A 21,718-nucleotide genomic window follows, 5' to 3' on the forward strand; every position below is an offset into this window, starting at 1 on the left:
CCCATTTTTGTGGGGCCAGAAAGGTGCGTCTTTAAAAGGCGATTTCTACGATACCCCACTTTTGCGCGTCGGACCGCGACTTTTTCCGGAAACGCTGAAAAACCGCAATTTTCAGGAGAAACGAGACGTACATCCTCCCCCTCTGCCGCCCACCCACCCAACTGACAGCCAGCCAGCAGACAAGCACAGAGAGTTCCGTGGGTCTGTCTGTGATGTCATAAAGGGCCTGCTGATCAATGGCCAGCTCTCTGATTGGCTGCTGTGTTTGATTGACAGATTGAATCTGGCAGCTGATTGGCTGTCTACCCTAAAGTGCATTACACACCCCTGATGGTACCACTGGCTAAGACTCCACCTCAGCTCATTGATTAATTATAAATTTAGAACAAATGATGGATGAAAGCAGGCAGGCCGGCCATTTTTTTCACGCTCATTGGACTTGTTTAATGCAATGCACCTTTGTATATTCACATGCATTCGCTTCATGCTGTAACCACTGTGCATAAAAATTTGGAAACATGGCATACAGTGTATCATTTGCTGTCTAAGTCATGTTTCCCATATTTTCCATTGCAAGATACAAGCCGGTTTGAGTGTTTGGGGAACATTTTAGCTAAAATCATCCTACGGGGCCTAACTGCTTATGCCAAAGCCTGCCTATTTTGAATGGCGTAGTGGTCACTGCAACCTCCAAAAAAATCAGGACTTACTACCCCAATAACCTGCTAACTCACCCCTGAAATACTTACTTATTCACACTATTTTGTTCATTTGACTTGTTTCTAATTTGAAATGCCCATTTTTGTGGGGCCAGAAAGGTGCGTCTTTAAAAGGCGATTTCTACGATACCCCACTTTTGCGCGTCGGACCGCGACTTTTTCCGGAAACGCCGAAAAACCGCAATTTTCAGGAGAAACGAGACGTACATCCTCCCCCTCTGCAGCCCACCCACCCAACTGACAGCCAGCCAGCAGACAAGCACAGAGAGTTCCGTGGGTCTGTCTGTGATGTCATAAAGGGCCTGCTGATCAATGGCCAGCTCTCTGATTGGCTGCTGTGTTTGATTGACAGATTGAATCTGGCAGCTGATTGGCTGTCTACCCTAAAGTGCATTACACACCCCTGATGGTACCACTGGCTAAGACTCCACCTCAGCTCATTGATTAATTATAAATTTAGAACAAATGATGGATGAAAGCAGGCAGGCCGGCCATTTTTTTCACGCTCATTGGACTTGTTTAATGCAATGCACCTGTGTATATTCACATGCATTCACTTCATGCTGTAACCACTGTGCATAAAAATTTGGAAACATGGCATACAGTGTATCATTTGCTGTCTAAGTCATGTTTCCCATATTTTCCATTGCAAGATACAAGCCGGTTTGAGTGTTTGGGGCACATTTTAGCTAAAATCATCCTACGGGGCCTAACTGCTTATGCTAAAGCCTGCCTATTTTGAATGGCGTAGTGGTCACTGCAACCTCCAAAAAAATCAGGACTTACTACCCCAATAACCTGCTAACTCACCCCTGAAATACTTACTTATTCACACTATTTTGTTCATTTGACTTGTTTCTAATTTGAAATGCCCATTTTTGTGGGGCCAGAAAGGTGCGTCTTTAAAAGGCGATTTCTACGATACCCCACTTTTGCGCGTCGGACCGCGACTTTTTCCGGAAACGCCGAAAAACTGCAATTTTTAGGAGAAACGAGACGTACATCCTCCCCCTCTGCCGCCCACCCACCCAACTGACAGCCAGCCAGCAGACAAGCACAGAGAGTTCCGTGGGTCTGTCTGTGATGTCATAAAGGGCCTGCTGATCAATGGCCAGCTCTCTGATTGGCTGCTGTGTTTGATTGACAGATTGAATCTGGCAGCTGATTGGCTGTCTACCCTAAAGTGCATTACACACCCCTGATGGTACCACTGGCTAAGACTCCACCTCAGCTCATTGATTAATTATAAATTTAGAACAAATGATGGATGAAAGCAGGCAGGCCGGCCATTTTTTTCACGCTCATTGGACTTGTTTAATGCAATGCACCTGTGTATATTCACATGCATTCACTTCATGCTGTAACCACTGTGCATAAAAATTTGGAAACATGGCATACAGTGTATCATTTGCTGTCTAAGTCATGTTTCCCATATTTTCCATTGCAAGATACAAGCCGGTTTGAGTGTTTGGGGCACATTTTAGCTAAAATCATCCTACGGGGCCTAAATGCTTATGCTAAAGCCTGCCTATTTTGAATGGCGTAGTGGTCACTGCAACCTCCAAAAAAATCAGGACTTACTACCCCAATAACCTGCTAACTCACCCCTGAAATACTTACTTATTCACACTATTTTGTTCATTTGACTTGTTTCTAATTTGAAATGCCCATTTTTGTGGGGCCAGAAAGGTGCGTCTTTAAAAGGCGATTTCTACGATACCCCACTTTTGCGCGTCGGACCGCGACTTTTTCCGGAAACGCCGAAAAACCGCAATTTTCAGGAGAAACGAGACGTACATCCTCCCCCTCTGCCGCCCACCCACCCAACTGACAGCCAGCCAGCAGACAAGCACAGAGAGTTCCGTGGGTCTGTCTGTGATGTCATAAAGGGCCTGCTGATCAATGGCCAGCTCTCTGATTGGCTGCTGTGTTTGATTGACAGATTGAATCTGGCAGCTGATTGGCTGTCTACCCTAAAGTGCATTACACACCCCTGATGGTACCACTGGCTAAGACTCCACCTCAGCTCATTGATTAATTATAAATTTAGAACAAATGATGGATGAAAGCAGGCAGGCCGGCCATTTTTTTCACGCTCATTGGACTTGTTTAATGCAATGCACCTGTGTATATTCACATGCATTCACTTCATGCTGTAACCACTGTGCATCAAAATTTGGAAACATGGCATACAGTGTATCATTTGCTGTCTAAGTCATGTTTCCCATATTTTCCATTGCAAGATACAAGCCGGTTTGAGTGTTTGGGGCACATTTTAGCTAAAATCATCCTACGGGGCCTAAATGCTTATGCTAAAGCCTGCCTATTTTGAATGGCGTAGTGGTCACTGCAACCTCCAAAAAAATCAGGACTTACTACCCCAATAACCTGCTAACTCACCCCTGAAATACTTACTTATTCACACTATTTTGTTCATTTGACTTGTTTCTAATTTGAAATGCCCATTTTTGTGGGGCCAGAAAGGTGCGTCTTTAAAAGGCGATTTCTACGATACCCCACTTTTGCGCGTCGGACCGCGACTTTTTCCGGAAACGCTGAAAAACCGCAATTTTCAGGAGAAACGAGACGTACATCCTATCCTCCCCCTCTGCCGCCCACCCACCCAACTGACAGCCAGCCAGCAGACAAGCACAGAGAGTTCCGTGGGTCTGTCTGTGATGTCATAAAGGGCCTGCTGATCAATGGCCAGCTCTCTGATTGGCTGCTGTGTTTGATTGACAGATTGAATCTGGCAGCTGATTGGCTGTCTACCCTAAAGTGCATTACACACCCCTGATGGTACCACTGGCTAAGACTCCACCTCAGCTCATTGATTAATTATAAATTTAGAACAAATGATGGATGAAAGCAGGCAGGCCGGCCATTTTTTTCACGCTCATTGGACTTGTTTAATGCAATGCACCTTTGTATATTCACATGCATTCGCTTCATGCTGTAACCACTGTGCATAAAAATTTGGAAACATGGCATACAGTGTATCATTTGCTGTCTAAGTCATGTTTCCCATATTTTCCATTGCAAGATACAAGCCGGTTTGAGTGTTTGGGGCACATTTTAGCTAAAATCATCCTACGGGGCCTAACTGCTTATGCTAAAGCCTGCCTATTTTGAATGGCGTAGTGGTCACTGCAACCTCCAAAAAAATCAGGACTTACTACCCCAATAACCTGCTAACTCACCCCTGAAATACTTACTTATTCACACTATTTTGTTCATTTGACTTGTTTCTAATTTGAAATGCCCATTTTTGTGGGGCCAGAAAGGTGCGTCTTTAAAAGGCGATTTCTACGATACCCCACTTTTGCGCGTCGGACCGCGACTTTTTCCGGAAACGCAGAAAAACCGCAATTTTCAGGAGAAACGAGACGTACATCCACCCCCTCTGCCGCCCACCCACCCAACTGACAGCCAGCCAGCAGACAAGCACAGAGAGTTCCGTGGGTCTGTCTGTGATGTCATAAAGGGCCTGCTGATCAATGGCCAGCTCTCTGATTGGCTGCTGTGTTTGATTGACAGATTGAATCTGGCAGCTGATTGGCTGTCTACCCTAAAGTGCATTACACACCCCTGATGGTACCACTGGCTAAGACTCCACCTCAGCTCATTGATTAATTATAAATTTAGAACAAATGATGGATGAAAGCAGGCAGGCCGGCCATTTTTTTCACGCTCATTGGACTTGTTTAATGCAATGCACCTGTGTATATTCACATGCATTCACTTCATGCTGTAACCACTGTGCATTAAAATTTGGAAACATGGCATACAGTGTATCATTTGCTGTCTAAGTCATGTTTCCCATATTTTCCATTGCAAGATACAAGCCGGTTTGAGTGTTTGGGGCACATTTTAGCTAAAATCATCCTACGGGGCCTAACTGCTTATGCTAAAGCCTGCCTATTTTGAATGGCGTAGTGGTCACTGCAACCTCCAAAAAAATCAGGACTTACTACCCCAATAACCTGCTAACTCACCCCTGAAATACTTACTTATTCACACTATTTTGTTCATTTGACTTGTTTCTAATTTGAAATGCCCATTTTTGTGGGGCCAGAAAGGTGCGTCTTTAAAAGGCGATTTCTACGATACCCCACTTTTGCGCGTCGGACCGCGACTTTTTCCGGAAACGCAGAAAAACCGCAATTTTCAGGAGAAACGAGACGTACATCCTCCCCCTCTGCCGCCCACCCACCCAACTGACAGCCAGCCAGCAGACAAGCACAGAGAGTTCCGTGGGTCTGTCTGTGATGTCATAAAGGGCCTGCTGATCAATGGCCAGCTCTCTGATTGGCTGCTGTGTTTGATTGACAGATTGAATCTGGCAGCTGATTGGCTGTCTACCCTAAAGTGCATTACACACCCCTGATGGTACCACTGGCTAAGACTCCACCTCAGCTCATTGATTAATTATAAATTTAGAACAAATGATGGATGAAAGCAGGCAGGCCGGCCATTTTTTTCACGCTCATTGGACTTGTTTAATGCAATGCACCTGTGTATATTCACATGCATTCACTTCATGCTGTAACCACTGTGCATAAAAATTTGGAAACATGGCATACAGTGTATCATTTGCTGTCTAAGTCATGTTTCCCATATTTTCCATTGCAAGATACAAGCCGGTTTGAGTGTTTGGGGCACATTTTAGCTAAAATCATCCTACGGGGCCTAAATGCTTATGCTAAAGCCTGCCTATTTTGAATGGCGTAGTGGTCACTGCAACCTCCAAAAAAATCAGGACTTACTACCCCAATAACCTGCTAACTCACCCCTGAAATACTTACTTATTCACACTATTTTGTTCATTTGACTTGTTTCTAATTTGAAATGCCCATTTTTGTGGGGCGAGAAAGGTGCGTCTTTAAAAGGCGATTTCTACGATACCCCACTTTTGCGCGTCGGACCGCGACTTTTTCCGGAAACGCTGAAAAACCGCAATTTTCAGGAGAAACGAGACGTACATCCTCCCCCTCTGCCGCCCACCCACCCAACTGACAGCCAGCCAGCAGACAAGCACAGAGAGTTCCGTGGGTCTGTCTGTGATGTCATAAAGGGCCTGCTGATCAATGGCCAGCTCTCTGATTGGCTGCTGTGTTTGATTGACAGATTGAATCTGGCAGCTGATTGGCTGTCTACCCTAAAGTGCATTACACACCCCTGATGGTACCACTGGCTAAGACTCCACCTCAGCTCATTGATTAATTATAAATTTAGAACAAATGATGGATGAAAGCAGGCAGGCCGGCCATTTTTTTCACGCTCATTGGACTTGTTTAATGCAATGCACCTGTGTATATTCACATGCATTCGCTTCATGCTGTAACCACTGTGCATAAAAATTTGGAAACATGGCATACAGTGTATCATTTGCTGTCTAAGTCATGTTTCCCATATTTTCCATTGCAAGATACAAGCCGGTTTGAGTGTTTGGAGCACATTTTAGCTAAAATCATCCTACGGGGCCTAACTGCTTATGCCAAAGCCTGCCTATTTTGAATGGCGTAGTGGTCAATGCAACCTCCAAAAAAATCAGGACTTACTACCCCAATAACCTGCTAACTCACCCCTGAAATACTTACTTATTCACACTATTTTGTTCATTTGACTTGTTTCTAATTTGAAATGCCCATTTTTGTGGGGCCAGAAAGGTGCGTCTATAAAAGGCGATTTCTACGATACCTCACTTTTGCGCGTCGGACCGTGACTTTTTCCGGAAACGCCGAAAAACCGCAATTTTCAGGAGAAACGAGACGTACATCCTCCCCCTCTGCCGCCCACCCACCCAACTGACAGCCAGCCAGCAGACAAGCACAGAGAGTTCCGTGGGTCTGTCTGTGATGTCATAAAGGGCCTGCTGATCAATGGCCAGCTCTCTGATTGGCTGCTGTGTTTGATTGACAGATTGAATCTGGCAGCTGATTGGCTGTCTACCCTAAAGTGCATTACACACCCCTGAAGGTACCACTGGCTAAGACTCCACCTCAGCTCATTGATTAATTATAAATTTAGAACAAATGATGGATGAAAGCAGGCAGGCCGGCCATTTTTTTCACGCTCATTGGACTTGTTTAATGCAATGCACCTTTGTATATTCACATGCATTCGCTTCATGCTGTAACCACTGTGCATAAAAATTTGGAAACATGGCATACAGTGTATCATTTGCTGTCTAAGTCATGTTTCCCATATTTTCCATTGCAAGATACAAGCCGGTTTGAGTGTTTGGGGAACATTTTAGCTAAAATCATCCTACGGGGCCTAACTGCTTATGCTAAAGCCTGCCTATTTTGAATGGCGTAGTGGTCACTGCAACCTCCAAAAAAATCAGGACTTACTACCCCAATAACCTGCTAACTCACCCCTGAAATACTTACTTATTCACACTATTTTGTTCATTTGACTTGTTTCTAATTTGAAATGCCCATTTTTGTGGGGCCAGAAAGGTGCGTCTTTAAAAGGCGATTTCTACGATACCCCACTTTTGCGCGTCGGACCGCGACTTTTTCCGGAAACGCCGAAAAACCGCAATTTTCAGGAGAAACGAGACGTACATCCTCCCCCTCTGCCGCCCACCCACCCAACTGACAGCCAGCCAGCAGACAAGCACAGAGAGTTCCGTGGGTCTGTCTGTGATGTCATAAAGGGCCTGCTGATCAATGGCCAGCTCTCTGATTGGCTGCTGTGTTTGATTGACAGATTGAATCTGGCAGCTAATTGGCTGTCTACCCTAAAGTGCATTACACACCCCTGATGGTACCACTGGCTAAGACTCCACCTCAGCTCATTGATTAATTATAAATTTAGAACAAATGATGGATGAAAACAGGCAGGCCGGACATTTTTTTCACGCTCATTGGACTTGTTTAATGCAATGCACCTTTGTATATTCACATGCATTCGCTTCATGCTGTAACCACTGTGCATAAAAATTTGGAAACATGGCATACAGTGTATCATTTGCTGTCTAAGTCATGTTTCCCATATTTTCCATTGCAAGATACAAGCCGGTTTGAGTGTTTGGGGCACATTTTAGCTAAAATCATCCTACGGGGCCTAACTGCTTATGCTAAAGCCTGCCTATTTTGAATGGCGTAGTGGTCACTGCAACCTCCAAAAAAATCAGGACTTACTACCCCAATAACCTGCTAACTCACCCCTGAAATACTTACTTATTCACACTATTTTGTTCATTTGACTTGTTTCTAATTTGAAATGCCCATTTTTGTGGGGCCAGAAAGGTGCGTCTTTAAAAGGCGATTTCTACGATACCCCACTTTTGCGCGTCGGACCGCGACTTTTTCCGGAAACGCAGAAAAAACGCAATTTTCAGGAGAAACGAGACGTACATCCTCCCCCTCTGCCGCCCACCCACCCAACTGACAGCCAGCCAGCAGACAAGCACAGAGAGTTCCGTGGGTCTGTCTGTGATGCCATAAAGGGCCTGCTGATCAATGGCCAGCTCTCTGATTGGCTGCTGTGTTTGATTGACAGATTGAATCTGGCAGCTGATTGGCTGTCTACCCTAAAGTGCATTACACACCCCTGATGGTACCACTGGCTAAGACTCCACCTCAGCTCATTGATTAATTATAAATTTAGAACAAATGATGGATGAAAGCAGGCAGGCCGGCCATTTTTTTTACGCTCATTAGACTTGTTTAATGCAATGCACCTTTGTATATTCACATGCATTCGCTTCATGCTGTAACCACTGTGCATAAAAATTTGGAAACATGGCATACAGTGTATCATTTGCGGTCTAAGTCATGTTTCCCATATTTTCCATTGCAAGATACAAGCCGGTTTGAGTGTTTGGGGCACATTTTAGCTAAAATCATCCTACGGGGCCTAACTGCTTATGCTAAAGCCTGCCTATTTTGAATGGCGTAGTGGTCACTGCAACCTCCAAAAAAATCAGGACTTACTACCCCAATAACCTGCTAACTCACCCCTGAAATACTTACTTATTCACACTATTTTGTTCATTTGACTTGTTTCTAATTTGAAATGCCCATTTTTGTGGGGCCAGAAAGGTGCGTCTTTAAAAGGCGATTTCTACGATACCCCACTTTTGCGCGTCGGACCGCGACTTTTTCCGGAAACGCAGAAAAACCGCAATTTTCAGGAGAAACGAGACGTACATCCACCCCCTCTGCCGCCCACCCACCCAACTGACAGCCAGCCAGCAGACAAGCACAGAGAGTTCCGTGGGTCTGTCTGTGATGTCATAAAGGGCCTGCTGATCAATGGCCAGCTCTCTGATTGGCTGCTGTGTTTGATTGACAGATTGAATCTGGCAGCTGATTGGCTGTCTACCCTAAAGTGCATTACACACCCCTGATGGTACCACTGGCTAAGACTCCACCTCAGCTCATTGATTAATTATAAATTTAGAACAAATGATGGATGAAAGCAGGCAGGCCGGCCATTTTTTTCACGCTCATTGGACTTGTTTAATGCAATGCACCTGTGTATATTCACATGCATTCACTTCATGCTGTAACCACTGTGCATTAAAATTTGGAAACATGGCATACAGTGTATCATTTGCTGTCTAAGTCATGTTTCCCATATTTTCCATTGCAAGATACAAGCCGGTTTGAGTGTTTGGGGCACATTTTAGCTAAAATCATCCTACGGGGCCTAACTGCTTATGCTAAAGCCTGCCTATTTTGAATGGCGTAGTGGTCACTGCAACCTCCAAAAAAATCAGGACTTACTACCCCAATAACCTGCTAACTCACCCCTGAAATACTTACTTATTCACACTATTTTGTTCATTTGACTTGTTTCTAATTTGAAATGCCCATTTTTGTGGGGCCAGAAAGGTGCGTCTTTAAAAGGCGATTTCTACGATACCCCACTTTTGCGCGTCGGACCGCGACTTTTTCCGGAAACGCAGAAAAACCGCAATTTTCAGGAGAAACGAGACGTACATCCTCCCCCTCTGCCGCCCACCCACCCAACTGACAGCCAGCCAGCAGACAAGCACAGAGAGTTCCGTGGGTCTGTCTGTGATGTCATAAAGGGCCTGCTGATCAATGGCCAGCTCTCTGATTGGCTGCTGTGTTTGATTGACAGATTGAATCTGGCAGCTGATTGGCTGTCTACCCTAAAGTGCATTACACACCCCTGATGGTACCACTGGCTAAGACTCCACCTCAGCTCATTGATTAATTATAAATTTAGAACAAATGATGGATGAAAGCAGGCAGGCCGGCCATTTTTTTCACGCTCATTGGACTTGTTTAATGCAATGCACCTGTGTATATTCACATGCATTCACTTCATGCTGTAACCACTGTGCATAAAAATTTGGAAACATGGCATACAGTGTATCATTTGCTGTCTAAGTCATGTTTCCCATATTTTCCATTGCAAGATACAAGCCGGTTTGAGTGTTTGGGGCACATTTTAGCTAAAATCATCCTACGGGGCCTAAATGCTTATGCTAAAGCCTGCCTATTTTGAATGGCGTAGTGGTCACTGCAACCTCCAAAAAAATCAGGACTTACTACCCCAATAACCTGCTAACTCACCCCTGAAATACTTACTTATTCACACTATTTTGTTCATTTGACTTGTTTCTAATTTGAAATGCCCATTTTTGTGGGGCGAGAAAGGTGCGTCTTTAAAAGGCGATTTCTACGATACCCCACTTTTGCGCGTCGGACCGCGACTTTTTCCGGAAACGCTGAAAAACCGCAATTTTCAGGAGAAACGAGACGTACATCCTCCCCCTCTGCCGCCCACCCACCCAACTGACAGCCAGCCAGCAGACAAGCACAGAGAGTTCCGTGGGTCTGTCTGTGATGTCATAAAGGGCCTGCTGATCAATGGCCAGCTCTCTGATTGGCTGCTGTGTTTGATTGACAGATTGAATCTGGCAGCTGATTGGCTGTCTACCCTAAAGTGCATTACACACCCCTGATGGTACCACTGGCTAAGACTCCACCTCAGCTCATTGATTAATTATAAATTTAGAACAAATGATGGATGAAAGCAGGCAGGCCGGACATTTTTTTCACGCTCATTGGACTTGTTTAATGCAATGCACCTGTGTATATTCACATGCATTCGCTTCATGCTGTAACCACTGTGCATAAAAATTTGGAAACATGGCATACAGTGTATCATTTGCTGTCTAAGTCATGTTTCCCATATTTTCCATTGCAAGATACAAGCCGGTTTGAGTGTTTGGAGCACATTTTAGCTAAAATCATCCTACGGGGCCTAACTGCTTATGCCAAAGCCTGCCTATTTTGAATGGCGTAGTGGTCAATGCAACCTCCAAAAAAATCAGGACTTACTACCCCAATAACCTGCTAACTCACCCCTGAAATACTTACTTATTCACACTATTTTGTTCATTTGACTTGTTTCTAATTTGAAATGCCCATTTTTGTGGGGCCAGAAAGGTGCGTCTATAAAAGGCGATTTCTACGATACCTCACTTTTGCGCGTCGGACCGTGACTTTTTCCGGAAACGCCGAAAAACCGCAATTTTCAGGAGAAACGAGACGTACATCCTCCCCCTCTGCCGCCCACCCACCCAACTGACAGCCAGCCAGCAGACAAGCACAGAGAGTTCCGTGGGTCTGTCTGTGATGTCATAAAGGGCCTGCTGATCAATGGCCAGCTCTCTGATTGGCTGCTGTGTTTGATTGACAGATTGAATCTGGCAGCTGATTGGCTGTCTACCCTAAAGTGCATTACACACCCCTGAAGGTACCACTGGCTAAGACTCCACCTCAGCTCATTGATTAATTATAAATTTAGAACAAATGATGGATGAAAGCAGGCAGGCCGGCCATTTTTTTCACGCTCATTGGACTTGTTTAATGCAATGCACCTTTGTATATTCACATGCATTCGCTTCATGCTGTAACCACTGTGCATAAAAATTTGGAAACATGGCATACAGTGTATCATTTGCTGTCTAAGTCATGTTTCCCATATTTTCCATTGCAAGATACAAGCCGGTTTGAGTGTTTGGGGAACATTTTAGCTAAAATCATCCTACGGGGCCTAACTGCTTATGCTAAAGCCTGCCTATTTTGAATGGCGTAGTGGTCACTGCAACCTCCAAAAAAATCAGGACTTACTACCCCAATAACCTGCTAACTCACCCCTGAAATACTTACTTATTCACACTATTTTGTTCATTTGACTTGTTTCTAATTTGAAATGCCCATTTTTGTGGGGCCAGAAAGGTGCGTCTTTAAAAGGCGATTTCTACGATACCCCACTTTTGCGCGTCGGACCGCGACTTTTTCCGGAAACGCCGAAAAACCGCAATTTTCAGGAGAAACGAGACGTACATCCTCCCCCTCTGCCGCCCACCCACCCAACTGACAGCCAGCCAGCAGACAAGCACAGAGAGTTCCGTGGGTCTGTCTGTGATGTCATAAAGGGCCTGCTGATCAATGGCCAGCTCTCTGATTGGCTGCTGTGTTTGATTGACAGATTGAATCTGGCAGCTAATTGGCTGTCTACCCTAAAGTGCATTACACACCCCTGATGGTACCACTGGCTAAGACTCCACCTCAGCTCATTGATTAATTATAAATTTAGAACAAATGATGGATGAAAACAGGCAGGCCGGACATTTTTTTCACGCTCATTGGACTTGTTTAATGCAATGCACCTTTGTATATTCACATGCATTCGCTTCATGCTGTAACCACTGTGCATAAAAATTTGGAAACATGGCATACAGTGTATCATTTGCTGTCTAAGTCATGTTTCCCATATTTTCCATTGCAAGATACAAGCCGGTTTGAGTGTTTGGGGCACATTTTAGCTAAAATCATCCTACGGGGCCTAACTGCTTATGCTAAAGCCTGCCTATTTTGAATGGCGTAGTGGTCACTGCAACCTCCAAAAAAATCAGGACTTACTACCCCAATAACCTGCTAACTCACCCCTGAAATACTTACTTATTCACACTATTTTGTTCATTTGACTTGTTTCTAATTTGAAATGCCCATTTTTGTGGGGCCAGAAAGGTGCGTCTTTAAAAGGCGATTTCTACGATACCCCACTTTTGCGCGTCGGACCGCGACTTTTTCCGGAAACGCAGAAAAAACGCAATTTTCAGGAGAAACGAGACGTACATCCTCCCCCTCTGCCGCCCACCCACCCAACTGACAGCCAGCCAGCAGACAAGCACAGAGAGTTCCGTGGGTCTGTCTGTGATGCCATAAAGGGCCTGCTGATCAATGGCCAGCTCTCTGATTGGCTGCTGTGTTTGATTGACAGATTGAATCTGGCAGCTGATTGGCTGTCTACCCTAAAGTGCATTACACACCCCTGATGGTACCACTGGCTAAGACTCCACCTCAGCTCATTGATTAATTATAAATTTAGAACAAATGATGGATGAAAGCAGGCAGGCCGGCCATTTTTTTCACGCTCATTAGACTTGTTTAATGCAATGCACCTTTGTATATTCACATGCATTCGCTTCATGCTGTAACCACTGTGCATAAAAATTTGGAAACATGGCATACAGTGTATCATTTGCGGTCTAAGTCATGTTTCCCATATTTTCCATTGCAAGATACAAGCCGGTTTGAGTGTTTGGGGCACATTTTAGCTAAAATCATCCTACGGGGCCTAACTGCTTATGCTAAAGCCTGCCTATTTTGAATGGCGTAGTGGTCACTGCAACCTCCAAAAAAATCAGGACTTACTACCCCAATAACCTGCTAACTCACCCCTGAAATACTTACTTATTCACACTATTTTGTTCATTTGACTTGTTTCTAATTTGAAATGCCCATTTTTGTGGGGCCAGAAAGGTGCGTCTTTAAAAGGCGATTTCTACGATACCCCACTTTTGCGCGTCGGACCGCGACTTTTTCCGGAAACGCCGAAAAACCGCAATTTTCAGAAGAAACGAGACGTACATCCTCCCCCTCTGCCGCCCACCCACCCAACTGACAGCCAGCCAGCAGACAAGCACAGAGAGTTCCGTGGGTCTGTCTGTGATGTCATAAAGGGCCTGCTGATCAATGGCCAGCTCTCTGATTGGCTGCTGTGTTTGATTGACAGATTGAATCTGGCAGCTGATTGGCTGTCTACCCTAAAGTGCATTACACACCCCTGATGGTACCACTGGCTAAGACTCCACCTCAGCTCATTGATTAATTATAAATTTAGAACAAATGATGGATGAAAGCAGGCAGGCCGGCCATTTTTTCACGCTCATTGGACTTGTTTAATGCAATGCACCTTTGTATATTCACATGCATTCGCTTCATGCTGTAACCACTATGCATACAAATTTGGAAACATGGCATACAGTGTATCATTTGCTGTCTAAGTCATGTTTCCCATATTTTCCATTGCAAGATACAAGCCGGTTTGAGTGTTTGGGGCACATTATAGCTAAAATCATCCTACGGGGCATAACTGCTTATGCTAAAGCCTGCCTATTTTGAATGGCGTAGTGGTCACTGCAACCTCCAAAAAAATCAGGACTTACTACCCCAATAACCTGCTAACTCACCCCTGAAATACTTACTTATTCACACTATTTTGTTCATTTGACTTGTTTCTAATTAGAAATGCCCATTTTTTGTGGGGCCAGAAAGGTGCGTCTTTAAAAGGCGATTTCTACGATACCCCACTTTTGCGCGTCGGACCGCGACTTTTTCCGGAAACGCCAAAAAACCGCAATTTTCAGGAGAAACGAGACGTACATCCTCCCCCTCTGCCGCCCACCCACCCAACTGACAGCCAGCCAGCAGACAAGCACAGAGAGTTCCGTGGGTCTGTCTGTGATGTCATAAAGGGCCTGCTGATCAATGGCCAGCTCTCTGATTGGCTGCTGTGTTTGATTGACAGATTGAATCTGGCAGCTGATTGGCTGTCTACCCTAAAGTGCATTACACACCCCTGATGGTACCACTGGCTAAGACTCCACCTCAGCTCATTGATTAATTATAAATTTAGAACAAATGATGGATGAAAGCAGGCAGGCCGGCCATTTTTTTCACGCTCATTGGACTTGTTTAATGCAATGCACCTTTGTATATTCACATGCATTCGCTTCATGCTGTAACCACTGTGCATAAAAATTTGGAAACATGGCATACAGTGTATCATTTGCTGTCTAAGTCATGTTTCCCATATTTTCCATTGCAAGATACAAGCCGGTTTGAGTGTTTGGGGCACATTTTAGCTAAAATCATCCTACGGGGCCTAACTGCTTATGCTAAAGCCTGCCTATTTTGAATGGCGTAGTGGTCACTGCAACCTCCAAAAAAATCAGGACTTACTACCCCAATAACCTGCTAACTCACCCCTGAAATACTTACTTATTCACACTATTTTGTTCATTTGACTTGTTTCTAATTTGAAATTATCATTTTTGTGGGGCCAGAAAGGTGCGTCTTTAAAAGGCGATTTCTACGATACCCCACTTTTGCGCGTCGGACCGCGACTTTTTCCGGAAACGCCGAAAAACCGCAATTTTCAGGAGAAACGAGACGTACATCCTCCCCCTCTGCCGCCCACCCACCCAACTGACAGCCAGCCAGCAGACAAGCACAGAGAGTTCCGTGGGTCTGTCTGTGATGTCATAAAGGGCCTGCTGATCAATGGCCAGCTCTCTGATTGGCTGCTGTGTTTGATTGACAGATTGAATCTGGCACCTGATTGGCTGTCTACCCTAAAGTGCATTACACACCCCTGATGGTACCACTGGCTAAGACTCCACCTCAGCTCATTGATTAATTATAAATTTAGAACAAATGATGGATGAAAGCAGGCAGGCCGGCCATTTTTTTCACGCTCATTGGACTTGTTTAATGGAATGCACCTTTGTATATTCACATGCATTCGCTTCATGCTGTAACCACTGTGCATAAAAATTTGGAAACATGGCATACAGTGTATCATTTGCTGTCTAAGTCATGTTTCCCATATTTTCCATTGCAAGATACAAGCCGGTTTGAGTGTTTGGGGCACATTTTAGCTAAAATCATCCAACGGGGCCTAACTGCTTATGCTAAAGCCTGCCTATTTTGAATGGCGTAGTGGTCACTGCAACCTCCAAAAAAATCAGGACTTACTACCCCAATAACCTGCTAACTCACCCCTGAAATACTTACTTATTCACACTATTTTGTTCATTTGACTTGTTTCTAATTTGAAATGCCCATTTTTGTGGGGCCAGAAAGGTGCGTCTTTAAAAGGCGATTTCTACGATACCCCACTTTTGCGCGTCGGACCGCGACTTTTTCCGGAAACGCCGGAAAACCGCAATTTTCAGGAGAAACGAGACGTACATCCTCCCCCTCTGCCGCCCACCCACCCAACTGACAGCCAGCCAGCAGACAAGCACAGAGAGTTCCGTGGGTCTGTCTGTGATGTCATAAAGGGCCTGCTGATCAATGGCCAGCTCTCTGATTGGCTGCTGTGTTTGATTGACAGATTGAATCTGGCAGCTGATTGGCTGTCTACCCTAAAGTGCATTACACACCCCTGATGGTACCACTGGCTAAGACTCCACCTCAGCTCATTGATTAATTATAAATTTAGAACACATGATGGATGAAAGCAGGCAAGCCGGCCATTTTTTTCACGATCATTGGACTTGTTTAATGCAATGCACCTGTGTATATTCACATGCATTCACTTCATGCTGTAACCACTGTGCATAAAAATTTGGAAAAATGGCATACAGTGTATCATTTGCTGTCTAAGTCATGTTTCCCATATTTTCCATTGCAAGATACAAGCCGGTTTGAGTGTTTGGGGCACATTTTAGCTAAAATCATCCTACGGGGCCTAAATGCTTATGCTAAAGCCTGCCTATTTTGAATGGCGTAGTGGTCACTGCAACCTCCAAAAAAATCAGGACTTACTACCCCAATTACCTGCTAACTCACCCCTGAAATACTTACTTATTCACACTATTTTGTTCATTTGACTTGTTTCTAATTTGAAATGCCCATTTTTGTGGGGCCAGAAAGGTGCGTCTTTAAAAGGCGATTTCTACGATACCCCACTTTTGCGCGTCGGACCGCGACTTTTTCCGGAAACGCTGAAAAACCGCAATTTTCAGGAGAAACGAGACGTACATCCTCCCCCTCTGCCGCCCACCCAACTGACAGCCAGCCAGCAGACAAGCACAGAGAGTTCCGTGGGTCTGTCTGTGATGTCATAAAGGGCCTGCTGATCAATGGCCAGCTCTCTGATTGGCTGCTGTGTTTGATTGACAGATTGAATCTGGCAGCTGATTGGCTGTCTACCCTAAAGTGCATTACACACCCCTGATGGTACCACTGGCTAAGACTCCACCTCAGCTCATTGATTAATTATAAATTTAGAACAAATGATGGATGAAAGCAGGCAGGCCGGCCATTTTTTTCACGCTCATTGGACTTGTTTAATGCAATGCACCTGTGTATATTCACATGCATTCACTTCATGCTGTAACCACTGTGCATAAAAATTTGGAAACATGGCATACAGTGTATCATTTGCTGTCTAAGTCATGTTTCCCATATTTTCCATTGCAAGATACAAGCCGGTTTGAGTGTTTGGGGCACATTTTAGCTAAAATCATCCTATGGGGCCTAAATGCTTATGCTAAAGCCTGCCTATTTTGAATGGCGTAGTGGTCACTGCAACCTCCAAAAAAATCAGGACTTACTACCCCAATAACCTGCTAACTCACCCCTGAAATACTTACTTATTCACACTATTTTGTTCATTTGACTTGTTTCTAATTTGAAATGCCCATTTTTGTGGGGCCAGAAAGGTGCGTCTTTAAAAGGCGATTTCTACGATACCCCACTTTTGCGCGTCGGACCGCGACTTTTTCCGGAAACGCTGAAAAACCGCAATTTTCAGGAGAAACGAGACGTACATCCTCCCCCTCTGCCGCCCACCCACCCAACTGACAGCCAGCCAGCAGACAAGCACAGAGAGTTCCGTGGGTCTGTCTGTGATGTCATAAAGGGCCTGCTGATCAATGGCCAGCTCTCTGATTGGCTGCTGTGTTTGATTGACAGATTGAATCTGGCAGCTGATTGGCTGTCTACCCTAAAGTGCATTACACACCCCTGATGGTACCACTGGCTAAGACTCCACCTCAGCTCATTGATTAATTATAAATTTAGAACAAATGATGGATGAAAGCAGGCAGGCCGTCCATTTTTTTCACGCTCATTGGACTTGTTTAATGCAATGCACCTTTGTATATTCACATGCATTCGCTTCATGCTGTAACCACTGTGCATAAAAATTTGGAAACATGGCATACAGTGTATCATTTGCTGTCTAAGTCATGTTTCCCATATTTTCCATTGCAAGATACAAGCCGGTTTGAGTGTTTGGGGCACATTTTAGCTAAAATCATCCTACGGGGCCTAACTGCTTATGCTAAAGCCTGCCTATTTTGAATGGCGTAGTGGTCACTGCAACCTCCAAAAAAATCAGGACTTACTACCCCAATAACCTGCTAACTCACCCCTGAAATACTTACTTATTCACACTATTTTGTTCATTTGACTTGTTTCTAATTTGAAATTATCATTTTTGTGGGGCCAGAAAGGTGCGTCTTTAAAAGGCGATTTCTACGATACCCCACTTTTGCGCGTCGGACCGCGACTTTTTCCGGAAACGCCGAAAAACCGCAATTTTCAGGAGAAACGAGACGTACATCCTCCCCCTCTGCCGCCCACCCACCCAACTGACAGCCAGCAGACAAGCACAGAGAGTTCCGTGGGTCTGTCTGTGATGTCATAAAGGGCCTGCTGATCAATGGCCAGCTCTCTGATTGGCTGCTGTGTTTGATTGACAGATTGAATCTGGCACCTGATTGGCTGTCTACCCTAAAGTGCATTACACACCCCTGATGGTACCACTGGCTAAGACTCCACCTCAGCTCATTGATTAATTATAAATTTAGAACAAATGATGGATGAAAGCAGGCAGGCCGGCCATTTTTTTCACGCTCATTGGACTTGTTTCATGGAATGCACCTTTGTATATTCACATGCATTCGCTTCATGCTGTAACCACTGTGCATAAAAATTTGGAAACATGGCATACAGTGTATCATTTGCTGTCTAAGTCATGTTTCCCATATTTTCCATTGCAAGATACAAGCCGGTTTGAGTGTTTGGGGCACATTTTAGCTAAAATCATCCAACGGGGCCTAACTGCTTATGCTAAAGCCTGCCTATTTTGAATGGCGTAGTGGTCACTGCAACCTCCAAAAAAATCAGGACTTACTACCCCAATAACCTGCTAACTCACCCCTGAAATACTTACTTATTCACACTATTTTGTTCATTTGACTTGTTTCTAATTTGAAATGCCCATTTTTGTGGGGCCAGAAAGGTGCGTCTTTAAAAGGCGATTTCTACGATACCCCACTTTTGCGCGTCGGACCGCGACTTTTTCCGGAAACGCAGAAAAACCGCAATTTTCAGGAGAAACGAGACGTACATCCTCCCCCTCTGCCGCCCACCCACCCAACTGACAGCCAGCCAGCAGACAAGCACAGAGAGTTCCGTGGGTCTGTCTGTGATGTCATAAAGGGCCTGCTGATCAATGGCCAGCTCTCTGATTGGCTGCTGTGTTTGATTGACAGATTGAATCTGGCAGCTGATTGGCTGTCTACCCTAAAGTGCATTACACACCCCTGATGGTACCACTGGCTAAGACTCCACCTCAGCTCATTGATTAATTATAAATTTAGAACAAATGATGGATGAAAGCAGGCAAGCCGGCCATTTTTTTCACGCTCATTGGACTTGTTTAATGCAATGCACCTGTGTATATTCACATGCATTCACTTCATGCTGTAACCACTGTGCATAAAAATTTGGAAAAATGGCATACAGTGTATCATTTGCTGTCTAAGTCATGTTTCCCATATTTTCCATTGCAAGATACAAGCCGGTTTGAGTGTTTGGGGCACATTTTAGCTAAAATCATCCTACGGGGCCTAAATGCTTATGCTAAAGCCTGCCTATTTTGAATGGCGTAGTGGTCACTGCAACCTCCAAAAAAATCAGGACTTACTACATCAATAACCTGCTAACTCACCCCTGAAATACTTACTTATTCACACTATTTTGTTCATTTGACTTGTTTCTAATTTGAAATGCCCATTTTTGTGGGGCCAGAAAGGTGCGTCTTTAAAAGGCGATTTCTACGATACCCCACTTTTGCGCGTCGGACCGCGACTTTTTCCGGAAACGCTGAAAAACCGCAATTTTCAGGAGAAACGAGACGTACATCCTCCCCCTCTGCCGCCCACCCACCAAACTGACAGCCAGCCAGCAGACAAGCACAGAGAGTTCCGTGGGTCTGTCTGTGATGTCATAAAGGGCCTGCTGATCAATGGCCAGCTCTCTGATTGGCTGCTGTGTTTGATTGACAGATTGAATCTGGCAGCTGATTGGCTGTCTACCCTAAAGTGCATTACACACCCCTGATGGTACCACTGGCTAAGACTCCACCTCAGCTCATTGATTAATTATAAATTTAGAACAAATGATGGATGAAAGCAGGCAGGCCGGCCATTTTTTTCACGCTCATTGGACTTGTTTAATGCAATGCACCTGTGTATATTCACATGCATTCACTTCATGCTGTAACCACTGTGCATAAAAATTTGGAAGCATGGCATACAGTGTATCATTTGCTGTCTAAGTCATGTTTCCCATATTTTCCATTGCAAGATACAAGCCGGTTTGAGTGTTTGGGGCACATTTTAGCTAAAATCATCCTACGGGGCCTAACTGCTTATGCTAAAGCCTGCCTATTTTGAATGGCGTAGTGGTCACTGCAACCTCCAAAAAAATCAGGACTTACTACCCCAATAACCTGCTAACTCACCCCTGAAATACTTACTTATTCACACTATTTTGTTCATTTGACTTGTTTCTAATTTGAAATGCCCATTTTTGTGGGGCCAGAAAGGTGCGTCTTTAAAAGGCGATTTCTACGATACCCCACTTTTGCGCGTCGGACCGCGACTTTTTCCGGAAACGCCGAAAAACCGCAATTTTCAGGAGAAACGAGACGTACATCCTCCCCCTCTGCCGCCCACCCACCCAACTGACAGCCAGCCAGCAGACAAGCACAGAGAGTTCCGTGGGTCTGTCTGTGATGTCATAAAGGGCCTGCTGATCAATGGCCAGCTCTCTGATTGGCTGCTGTGTTTGATTGACAGATTGAATCTGGCAGCTGATTGGCTGTCTACCCTAAAGTGCATTACACACCCCTGATGGTACCACTGGCTAAGACTCCACCTCAGCTCATTGATTAATTATAAATTTAGAACAAATGATGGATGAAAGCAGGCAGGCCGGCCATTTTTTTCACGCTCATTGGACTTGTTTAATGCAATGCACCTTTGTATATTCACATGCATTCGCTTCATGCTGTAACCACTGTGCATAAAAATTTGGAAACATGGCATACAGTGTATCATTTGCTGTCTAAGTCATGTTTCCCATATTTTCCATTGCAAGATACAAGCCGGTTTGAGTGTTTGGGGCACATTTTAGCTAAAATCATCCTACGGGGCCTAACTGCTTATGCTAAAGCCTGCCTATTTTGAATGGCGTAGTGGTCACTGCAACCTCCAAAAAAATCAGGACTTACTACCCCAATAACCTGCTAACTCACCCCTGAAATACTTACTTATTCACACTATTTTGTTCATTTGACTTGTTTCTAATTTGAAATGCCCATTTTTGTGGGGCCAGAAAGGTGCGTCTTTAAAAGGCGATTTCTACGATACCCCACTTTTGCGCGTCGGACCGCGACTTTTTCCGGAAACGCCGAAAAACCGCAATTTTCAGGAGAAACGAGACGTACATCCACCCCCTCTGCCGCCCACCCACCCAACTGACAGCCAGCCAGCAGACAAGCACAGAGAGTTCCGTGGGTCTGTCTGTGATGTCATAAAGGGCCTGCTGATCAATGGCCAGCTCTCTGATTGG

This window comes from Crinia signifera, chromosome 2 (assembly GCF_055691185.1).
Source record: "Crinia signifera chromosome 2, ASM5569118v1, whole genome shotgun sequence".
In the NCBI taxonomy this organism is placed as follows: domain Eukaryota; kingdom Metazoa; phylum Chordata; class Amphibia; order Anura; family Myobatrachidae; genus Crinia; species Crinia signifera.